This window comes from Musca domestica, unplaced genomic scaffold (assembly GCF_030504385.1).
Source record: "Musca domestica strain aabys unplaced genomic scaffold, Musca_domestica.polishedcontigs.V.1.1 9, whole genome shotgun sequence".
NCBI classification, from domain to species: Eukaryota; Metazoa; Arthropoda; class Insecta; order Diptera; family Muscidae; genus Musca; species Musca domestica.
In genome coordinates this window covers 8,759,646-8,770,480 of record NW_026712435.1, presented here as the reverse complement: position 1 = coordinate 8,770,480, position 10,835 = coordinate 8,759,646, and the positions used below count along the sequence as shown (strand labels likewise).

The following is a 10,835-nucleotide window of genomic DNA, read 5'->3' as shown; positions in this document are numbered from 1 at the left end:
ATAGCTATAGCTCCCATATATATTGTTCATCCGATTTGTTATTTTTGTCCTCCGCAGCCGTAATATGTACTCTGTAACAAAAATATTTGGGGAAATATATCAAATGCAGCTCAGAAATACTTTTGCTAAATTTTATCGAGATCGGTTCAGATTTGAATATAGCTCCCATATATAACTTCGTCCGATTTACCTTATATTGTGCACCAAACGTCTAATATTTGCCCAAATGGGATGGAATTTGGCACATACTACCGAATTGAGTCTAGAAGGTGCACATACAACCAAATTAGGCCTGAAAATAAGTATGCCAAATTTGATCGAAATCGGTTCAGATATAGCTATAGCTCCCATATATATTGTTCATCCGATTTGTTATCTTTGTCCTCCGCAGCCGTAATATTTGCCAAATTTTATCGAGATCGGTTAAGATTTGGATATAGCTCCCATATATATCTTTATCTGATATCAAATTAATTTTACACCAAATGGGCAATACAAATCCGAATTTAAAAGATACAAATGCTTCGGCATATTTAGTCCTTTGAATTTTAAATTATAATTATAATCATAGGGTGTATGATTGAATTCTCCCATAAAAACATTTAATTGTTATGTGGAGCTCAACTAAATTAGCAAAGTGGTGTAGTGGTTTGTATCACAAAAGCGGCCCCGCCCGACTTTAAGATTTTCTTTACTGGTTTTAAGATTTTTGTTGGAGGGTATGCAAATTTCGGTCCGACCGAAACCTTTTTTATTTGTTTGTCTTTATATAATTTTTTTAAGATCAACGATTTAAAAAATAAACTATCGCTACAAATGTGATTAATAAGCTTTCTTGTGATGTAATAAGCCTGGCTTTACTTTTTAATTAATTTTGAAATAAGTGGAATGGGAAAAATGTTGTATAAAGGTGTATATCGATTTTATTTATTGCTTGAGTTGAGGAAAGTTAGTATTTTAAAAGTATAAAGGTTTCATTTGCTGAGGTTTGCTGACGAACATGTAATTTAACATTTTCAGTGACCACCTCAGTAAAAAAATGATATCTTGCGGAAACGGGATGCATCGGAATAAATAATATATTATGAGTACATTTGCAAAATTTGTTGAGGACAGAATGGAAATGCGAATTACCAATAACGAAAAACAAAACTTTTAAGATTGTCTTCGAATTGTAAAATATATTGTACTAACAGACAAAGGGTAGAAACAGGTTTAATATAGGCTCGGTAAGGTGCATTTGATTTAGATTGTGTAAATTTGAAGTTTATACGTATTTTATAAACTATTTACAAAGTTATTATTATTACCTAGAAACCCAATAACTCTACATTAAGAAGTCGTTCACGAAAGCTATACGAAAAGTTCAGCCAGAACCAAACGCCGATGAAAAGATGAGCATGTTTCATCGACTTTGGCGGAAGTCATAACAAATTTTTTTATATTGTCGAAAATGCCAAATAGATGAAGAAAATCTTTAAAAATGAAAGTATTCCCATTCAGTATTCAAACGAGCTTCATTTTAAACTGGAAACCCCAGAGAACTCGGTTGGAGAATTTGTTACAAACTGCAGATATTTTATTGGGGGAGGCAATGTTAATTAATTATGTATCAAACCTTGAACCAACATAGACTATAATCTGCTACAGGGGTTATTATATATTGTGCGTATCAAATGCCAAATTTGAAACCTTTATATTGAAAATGTGGCAAAAATCATGAAAATTTCAGATATCAGGAAGTACCTTATATGCGGGATAGAAAAGCATGGACCTATAAAGATAATGTTTCGTCACCACATGTGGATCCAATTGCAGAATATAAATAAAGATATAGTGGACGATAAGATAGCATGGATTTATTTAGACAAAAATGTAAATGTAGAATCTATTGTCATCTCTAAATATCAAATAAAATACCGAATATAGGGGCTATACGAAAACCTGGACCTACCTTCCTAGTATTTGGTTCTCGACATAATAAGCCATCATCATCTACTTCTGCAAACTTCTTCTATTTTTGGAACCCGTTTTAAGCATATCTTGGTGTGGAAGGTGGCTTACAAAGGCCGTTCTCTAGAAAGTAGTATTTATTTCGAACTTATTGCGATTAAGCATATGCTCATTTAACCCCAGAAACATTGCAAGTTCCACTCGAGTTCTATAAATTTTCGAAAGAGAAATAAACACATAAATCATAAACATATGATGTTCGCCTTAAAACTCAAAAAATAAAAAAAAAATCCGGGAGACTGGCTGTTTTATTTGGACCGCGGACCACAATGTACAGCCAACTAGAAGTTGCCATTTCAACGTTCAGAGCCCTTAACACGTATGCGTTGGAAGCAATGTAGTTGTTATGTAAAAACCACCAGAACTCAAGCGCTGGCCATGGTGATGGTGTGGGACGCCATAACAGCCGATGGTCGCCCTCCGCTCATATTAATCGACCGTGGCATCAGAATAAATGCCGAATATTAAAGCCTTGGACACGCAAACATTTTGGCCGCGCCATCCAAGAATGGTTACAAAATGAGGTTCCTCGCTTCATTTCCAGCGCACAATTACCATCAAAATCCCCGGATACCAATCCGTTGGACTATTGTATCTGGTTGGCACAAAAAAACGCCAAAGTGTCACCTAAAGCAAGTGCTTCGCCGGAATTGGACCAAAATACCGCAGAGCAACATTCGGGTAGCGTGCGACGGTTTCATTGGCCGTTTGAAGGCCATAATTCGTGCCAAAGGTGGCCAATTCGAACAAATCAAAACTTATTCTAAAATTTGATGCTATTTCCGACATTCTTTGCCTTCATTCAATATAATTAAAAAAAAATTAAAAATTATGGCGAATTTTTTCATTATTGGGAATTTTTTTCGGAGTCGAGTTTGCAAAGTCGACTCCGTAGTCGGAATCCTAAAAAATAATATTTTGAAGTAGCAGTCTAATCAAAATTAGTTCAACTGCTCAGACCTGCGTTCAAAATTGTTTTATGTTCCCAATTTCCCAATTAAAATCAACTATTTAGTTGTTCCAAATTTCAAAGATAAACTCTATTTCTTTATTCGAAGTATATATTATGTGTATTGCTGCGAAAAGTTACTCATCAGCCAGGCGTACGGCCAGCTGAATACGCCATTTCGTGAAGAATTCCATAAACGTACAAAGTCATTGACCAAATAAAAATACTATTGAAAATAAACAAAGTACATACATATATTATGTACCCCTGTAACGTTTGCGTATTTATTAGAAACGTTGATTTATTTAAACATCATTTATTATGATTGGAATTTATTTAAATTAAGTTAATTTGTTGTTCGAACAAGGGACGTTGCACTTTGAGCTTTTATTTAACATATTTCGTACAGACTCTGCAATGACACACGCTGCGGACCAAAGGCAACATTATTAATTGAAATAGAATACAAATAACAAAAAAGAGAAAAAGGACGACTATGAACTTTGTTTGGCCATTTAGTAAAAGTTATGTCGTATCAAATGCGGGTTTTATATCTCAAATAAAAGCAGCTTCGAACATTCACAACCAATTTGTGTTACGCAGACTTAATGTCTGACCTCTAACTTAGCCAATTAAAATGGGTTTCAATGATTGCATGCCACAAACAATTATGTAACAAAAAATATGAGGAGACTGTCTGTATTAAAGTAAAGACTTTGTTACCAATTGGTAAACGAGAGAACGCACCTGCCAACAAAGATGTGGTTGTTAATAATGCCATCGATGTGTCTGTACGCCGCTGAGGTGTTTAGTGTGTATTTTTTAAGAATTTTGGTAGTTTGCAGATTTAAATTAAATTATCTAACTCATTATTCTTTAACTGCTTTTGGTAATTTTTTTAAGTTTCCACTTCACACTGAAGTTATTCAAAGTTAATCAAATTATGTATATATAGTTGGCGGATATAACTCCTACATTAAGGTTTCATCGACGTTGCTTTACAATTAAAATTCATGGTAATCGATCATCTGAGCTCTATAAATGTTGTGATGGTTCGTAAATAAAACAGATACTGACATACCCAACAACGTTGAATGGTTGCTGTCTCTTGGGCCGAAGTTCTCTTTGCCAACAACAAAAACGACGTTCCCCTTGTTTGATATTATCGCTGAGGGAGAAGAGTGCATTCAAACGTTGGATAACAGAGAACAACAAGAGAATGCGAGAATAAATTTTATTACTCTGATAAATGACCACACAAGGAAAACGACATTAGGGAAAAGAGATCGGTTTGTTCTAAACACAGTGGACCAAACGGCGAAATTTTTGAAACAAAATAAAGAATTATTAATATTAAATGCAAACAAGGGTGGAAAAACTGTTGCCATGTCAAAAACAGAATATGATTCAAAAATGAACGCAATTTTAATGGACATGTGTACTTACAAACGTGTAAGAAAAGACCCAACAACAGGACTACAAGAGAAAAACAATAAATTAGTTACAAAATTATTTGAGTTAAAACTAATTGACGAGAAATTGAAATATAACTTAATAAATAGAACGTCAATACCACCAAAGATATATGGATTGCCCAAAATCCATAAGGAGGGAACACCACTACGACCAATATGTTCATTTACAAATTCGCCGACTTATGAGTTATCTAGATATATATCAAAAATCCTAAAAGTATTGACAGTTGATTCAAAATACAACATTAAAGATGCAATAGACTTCAAATCCAGGATTAATAACCAACATATTGAAGATGACGAAATTTTAATTTCATTTGACGTGGTTTCCTTGTTCCCAAGCATTCCAGTAAACTTGGCTATTAGTGCTATTAAAGATAGTTGATCTATTATAAAGGAACATACACATATACCAATGGATCTTTTTATTGACATTTTGACAACATGTATTAAGGACGCTAGATATTTCGCATATAAGGATAAGATATATGAACAACAAAAAGGCATGCCGATGGGCTCACCTATTTCACCAATCATTGCTGACATAATAATGGAGAAACTTCTTGACGAAACTATGAACAAATTGACTATCAAACCCAGATTCTTGACAAAATATGTGGACGACATATTTTGCATCGTAAAAAAGGAGGAAGTGGAAAATACACTTAAGACGCTGAATATGTACAATAAACAACTACGGTTTACGATGGAGAGTGAATTGAATAATCAGTTACCATATCTAGATAGCTTAGTACAAAGAGAAGGAAAAAAGTTACTATTAGATTGGTACCAAAAGCCAACAGCCTCGGGTAGATTAATTAATTACCATTCAAAGCATCCGCGACGAATAAAAATCAACACGGCCACAAACTTTATCCAAAGGGTCTTGAAAATAAGTGACAGAAAATTCCATGCAAAGAACAAAATCAAAATCATAAAGATTTTAAAAATGAATGACTTCCCTAGTAACATTGTTAATGAATTGATTAAACGCGCTGAGGGTAATAGAGAATACCAAAATACAAAATTAGTGGAAAAGACATATAAAAGATCTACATATATACCAGGGTTTTCGGAAAGATTTTCTTCATCAAACATGTATAATAGTGAGAAGTATCAATTGGCATTCAGAAGCAGTAACACCAACAATAATTTCTTTAGTAGAACTAAAACAAAAATTCCACACGAGGATAAATCTAACGTCGTTTATAAGATTAAATGTAATGGGGACGGGTCCAACGTATGTCCGAAGGCATATGTTGGGACAACAAAATCTAAATTAAAAACTCGTATTAGCTCTCATAAATCGGACCAAAAGACAAAAACTAAACCCATAGAGCAAAAAACTGCCCTTGCTGCCCATTGCCAACAAGAAGGACATACGCCCAATTTCAAAGATGTCGACATCTTGGCACAAGAAAATAACTACAAACGTAGGTACATGTTAGAAATGCTACATATTATAAATGTACCTCCTAATAAACGAATGAACTACAAAACTGACACGGAACATTGTGCTCAAATTTATAGAAATGTCATCGAAAAGCATAAGAAAAATTAGTTGGAAAATTCGAGTAAAAAGGAAAGGTTGGAAAAGCTGCATCAGAGAACTTAAAAACAGAAGAGTTAAAATCCAATGTAATTATCGTTATAGTGTTTTGTTTTATTTATTCATACTAAATGTTAATTGTTTTTTTCAAGTCAAATCCCTGATGATGACTATCGAGGATAGTCGAAATATCGGACAAATAAATTAATATATAAAAAAACAAATTCGTCTGTTTTTTAAATTCTGACCTCGAGCCAAACGAAAAACCAGAAGAAAATATATTGATCAAAGGTCAACAATAACTATACAAATTGAGAATATATTAGACTCATGGCCAGCTGGTACAATGTATGTATCGATAACAAATGAGGTACGGTTTTAAGTGATCATAAAGTAACCAAAAAGGCTTATTTTCAAATATTCTCCCCAAAGGGTTACTCATTTTCTAATAAATTTGAAGGACAATTTTTTTACTTGGAGCCCACCAATTCAAACTCCATTTAAATTACAATGATTAAAAAAAAAAACTATGTGAGACTTAGTTAAAGTTTAAGATGAGTGTCCCTTTAGATCTTCCAGGGAACATTATTCACATCGTACGAGATATAAAAACATTGAATACCTTATATCGAAAAAAACTCTTTCAGAGTCATTTTATCTGAATTATTCCTTGTAACATATAAAGAAGAAATTATATAAAATTTGGCATCTCATTTTTAAAACTTCCAGCATGGAAAGCGGGGTGTACGCGGAATAATGTATGCACCGTTTGACTATTCTTACTACACTGATTTATTCATTTAAAATAATTCTTAAGTTCTACTTATGATAATTTTGCTTAACCTAGTCTAGCATAAAGTGTAACAGAGAGAGAGAGAGAGAGAGAGAGAGAAATAGAGAGATACAAATGTATACATGCATGTGCACCATGCCGCCATAAATCAGGGAGTTCATAAAACATGCGTAGCTATCTCACTTGTGGCAAGCAAACATGCTACACTTGCTTATCAGTATGAGTTAAGATCTCATCCCGTAATCTAACTCAAACATACCACATGCAGCAATTGAATTATTTATTTCTAACTCAAAGGTCTACCCTTCTCTTCTACACTAGGTAGACCCCGCTATTCTCTTTTATTATAAAAACATGTTCACTTATCCGTGAACACAGGGTATATTAAATTTGTCATTCCATATGTAATACCTCTACATATTCGTCGTATACCCTTTTTAAGTACATATATTTATCATAAGCATAAAATATATAATTCGATTTAACGATGTCCATCTGCCTGTCTTTCGAAATCCCAATACCACCCACATTATTTGACATAGAGCTTTGAAATTTGGCGTTTGTATTCGTTGGTAATGAAATGAAAAATAAATAATCGGTAGCCACATTTTTCAAAAGAATTGGTCCCATATCGCACTGAAAACGGTACCTTCCGATATTCGGTATTTTGATTATTTTAGTCACATTTTTTAATTCTCTCAGCCATATGGCTAGAGAGGCTATATATAAATTGGTATATATAGATCGAGTTCGAAGTTGAACAATATTGATCCACTCCTTCTGGTACCTAACCAAAAAAAAGTCGAAATTTTCCAAAAAAAAAAAATTACTGCACAGAATGAGAAACCCAATTTTACTCCAACTTTGCAAATCCCAATATTTACATCAATGCTAGGTCAGGTACTAAAATAGACAATATCGGTCAACTGCATCAAGTACCTTCCCCACATAGGGTCAACATTTTGAATAATTATAACTCTTACAAAATGTGATGTAAGAGCCCGATTATCTTCAAATTACACGCAACACAACATTTTGTTAACCAATGGTCTGGCGAGAAAATGGAATATATCGCTACACTTCTTCTGGTACCTCCGCAACAAAGGGTCAAAGTTTTGAATATCCATGAAGCTCATAAATCGTGAAATTAATATCTGAGACCATTCAGACTTGGCATATATCAATATTTCTACCAACAGAAAATCTGTTATTAAGATGGTAGAGATCGAGCAATTCCTTCTGGTGCGTCCCCCACAAAGGGTGAAAGTTTTGAATAGCAAACACGATTATAAAATCCGAAATATGCATACGGTTCTCTTCATATTTCAAACATCCAATTATTTCTACTAACACGAAATCTGCCTTGAAGATGGAATATATCGATCCTCTCCCTCTGGTACCTCCTCTAAAAAATCAAATTCTTAATATCCGTGAAGCTCATAAAATGCCAAATTTACAGCCGATCCCATTCAGACTTCTCAACATTTTGAACAACACAAGATCTGTTATAAAGATGGTAAAAATCTGACCATTTCTTCTGGTACGTTCCCTACATCGGGTTCAAGGTATTGAATAAGCATCCAGTTCTCCTGAAATTTCACACAAAAAATTTTGCTAACACAAGGTCTATTGTGAAGATAAAATATATCAGCCCTCACCCTCACCCACAAAGGGTCACAATTTTCGGTATTTTTTTCTGTCATAACTTGAGGAACATGCCAATATGGAATTTATGATTTCGATTTTCTTATAATTTTTATGGTACCAATATTTTTATCTGTTTTAGACGACGAATGGAATTGCAATCCTTGGGTCTACTGCATCTGGTACCTCACGCACATTTTAACAATATTTGTATCATATTTATTTAGGCCCGATACGAAATGGACCACATTACCCCATTCCTTCAGAACCTACCCCATAGAGAGTCAACAATTTGAATAATCATAACATAAGTCAAATTATATTTAAATTACCGAATATTGGGTGAGGTTGTACATATGCCGGCAAACCCGACTGACACTTTATAACTTTTTTTTAATTGGAAACAATACAGGTTTTAGGTATTTTTATGATTTTATCCAAATTTCAACACGGAATTCTTTGTAATTTTTTATTGAAAAACAACAGTAACAAACTCCGTAGGAAAATAATTGTCTAATTAAAAATGCTTACTATGATAACAGATTTTTCCTTTATAATACCGAAAAAAATTGCAAAACTAGTAAATTCTTGTAGGTTCTGAAACAAAGCATTTAATTAAAGTTGTGTCCATCTAGTTCATATTTCAGTACACCAGTTCCTAAACGTATGAGAGATTTTATAAATCTAATATCACTCATACGCAGAGTTTTCATACAAATGACTGGAGCTCATGGAACTAAATAAGGAACTAGTTCTTTCGATCGAACTAAATTAGCACGGCTATATCTTTAACTACATACCCGCCACACCTTCTTTCGGTATTGTATTTAGAGTTTGTAATGGGTACTACCTCCTACGACAGAAAATGGTCTGCAAAGATAAACGTCTTCGTACAGACCCAATATGACGGTACCTCCTAATATTCGGTATTTTGATGATTGAAGCTAAATTATTCACCAGAATTATCTCAAACATAACGCTTTGAGTTCGTAATAGATACCACCTCTTCTGAAAGATAGAGGTACACATTTTCGTATAGCCCCATATAAGAGTAACATTTGATATTCGGAATTTTTATACCCTATAAAACTATGTGTTGGTGGTATTATAAGTTTGATTGGACCAAAAATTGTGTAATACCTCGAAATATTGGTCCCCGACATAGGAAACCACATATGGATCTTCCTATCTCGCCGAGCTAAGTAAATCCAGGTATGTATGTCCGTCTGTCCGAAATTGAAAATGGGGTAAGGGTCAGAATAGAAGCCTATTGTTTTTGGAGAAGATCACAACATATTTAGGGGTTGAAATGCACCAAAAAACAGAACAATTTCCTGATTTTGCTGACACGACATGGTGTTAGAGTTTAGGGCTGAGCAGAAATCTACCAATTTGGACGGTCATCGGACAATATTTAGGTTCAGAATTAAAGACATTTCTTTTTGAAAATGTACATTTACACAAAACCAAGTAAAAAAGCAGTAAGTTCGACCGGGCCGAACTTTGAATACCCTCCACTATCTGAGAAGAATTAGAAAATTAAAAAAAAATAAATGAAATCCATTAAACATTCTCTTAAAATCTTAAAAATACAGAACAGCCATTCCAGAACAATCCTATACAAAATTCTATACCCAAAGACAATTTAAATAATTTTCAATTTCGCGACTTTCTGGATGCTTTTCTTTCGTAAAAACTTTTTTACAACAACTGTAAACAACTGAAAGGAAATTTGAGTCAAATCGGTTCAGCTGTTGTTAATTAATGAGTTACTATACATTTTTACAATACCTTTCATAACTGACTTTATTATCACCCAGGTAAAACGGCTGAAGCTAGAATCTTGAATTTTTGCATGTGCGTCAATATTGGTATTAAGGAGTGTGATAAGGCTGGGTTTTTGAAAATTCATAATATAAGTGTAGTAGAAGATACTACGAAATGAATCCATTTTGTTTAGCTAGAATTCTGAAATTTGGTATGAGGATGGCTTGTAGAGTGTTAGATAGACAAATCAAAGGAAATTCGAACTAAAACAGTACAAAATTCCGAAATTCGACCTATACAGTACAAAAAGCCAATAAATGTGGTATCATTTAGTATTATGTGAAGAGATAGAGTTAAAATCTTATAATTTGACATAATCATAAAGATAAATGGGGCGGTTTGGAATTGCGCACAAAGTGCAAGATGGCACTAAATTTGGTACAATGACAGAATTTGATCCAATTTTGTTTTAGGTGAACGTATTGGGTATGGTTAAAATAAAAAGGTGGTTTTGGAAATGTACTACAAGTAGAGGAAAAGTACTACATTGTATTAATTTTGGAACTTGGTGATTACGCTCTTGTGAATGGGGAAGGTAAAAGTGTAAAATATGCTAGTAGGATCAGTATTTCATTCTGAATTTTA

General features: G+C 33.6%; 1 long non-coding RNA gene across 1 annotated transcript; it reads right to left on the bottom strand.

Moving 5' to 3' along the window:
- Positions 1-7,668: 7,668 nt before the first annotated feature.
- Positions 7,669-8,850, bottom strand: LOC131806920 (uncharacterized). The gene is made up of 3 exons (XR_009344227.1): positions 8,756-8,850; positions 8,438-8,692; positions 7,669-8,368 (listed from the first exon to the last, which is right to left on the bottom strand). It is a non-coding gene; the product is annotated as an uncharacterized LOC131806920 (long non-coding RNA).
- Positions 8,851-10,835: the final 1,985 nt, after the last annotated feature.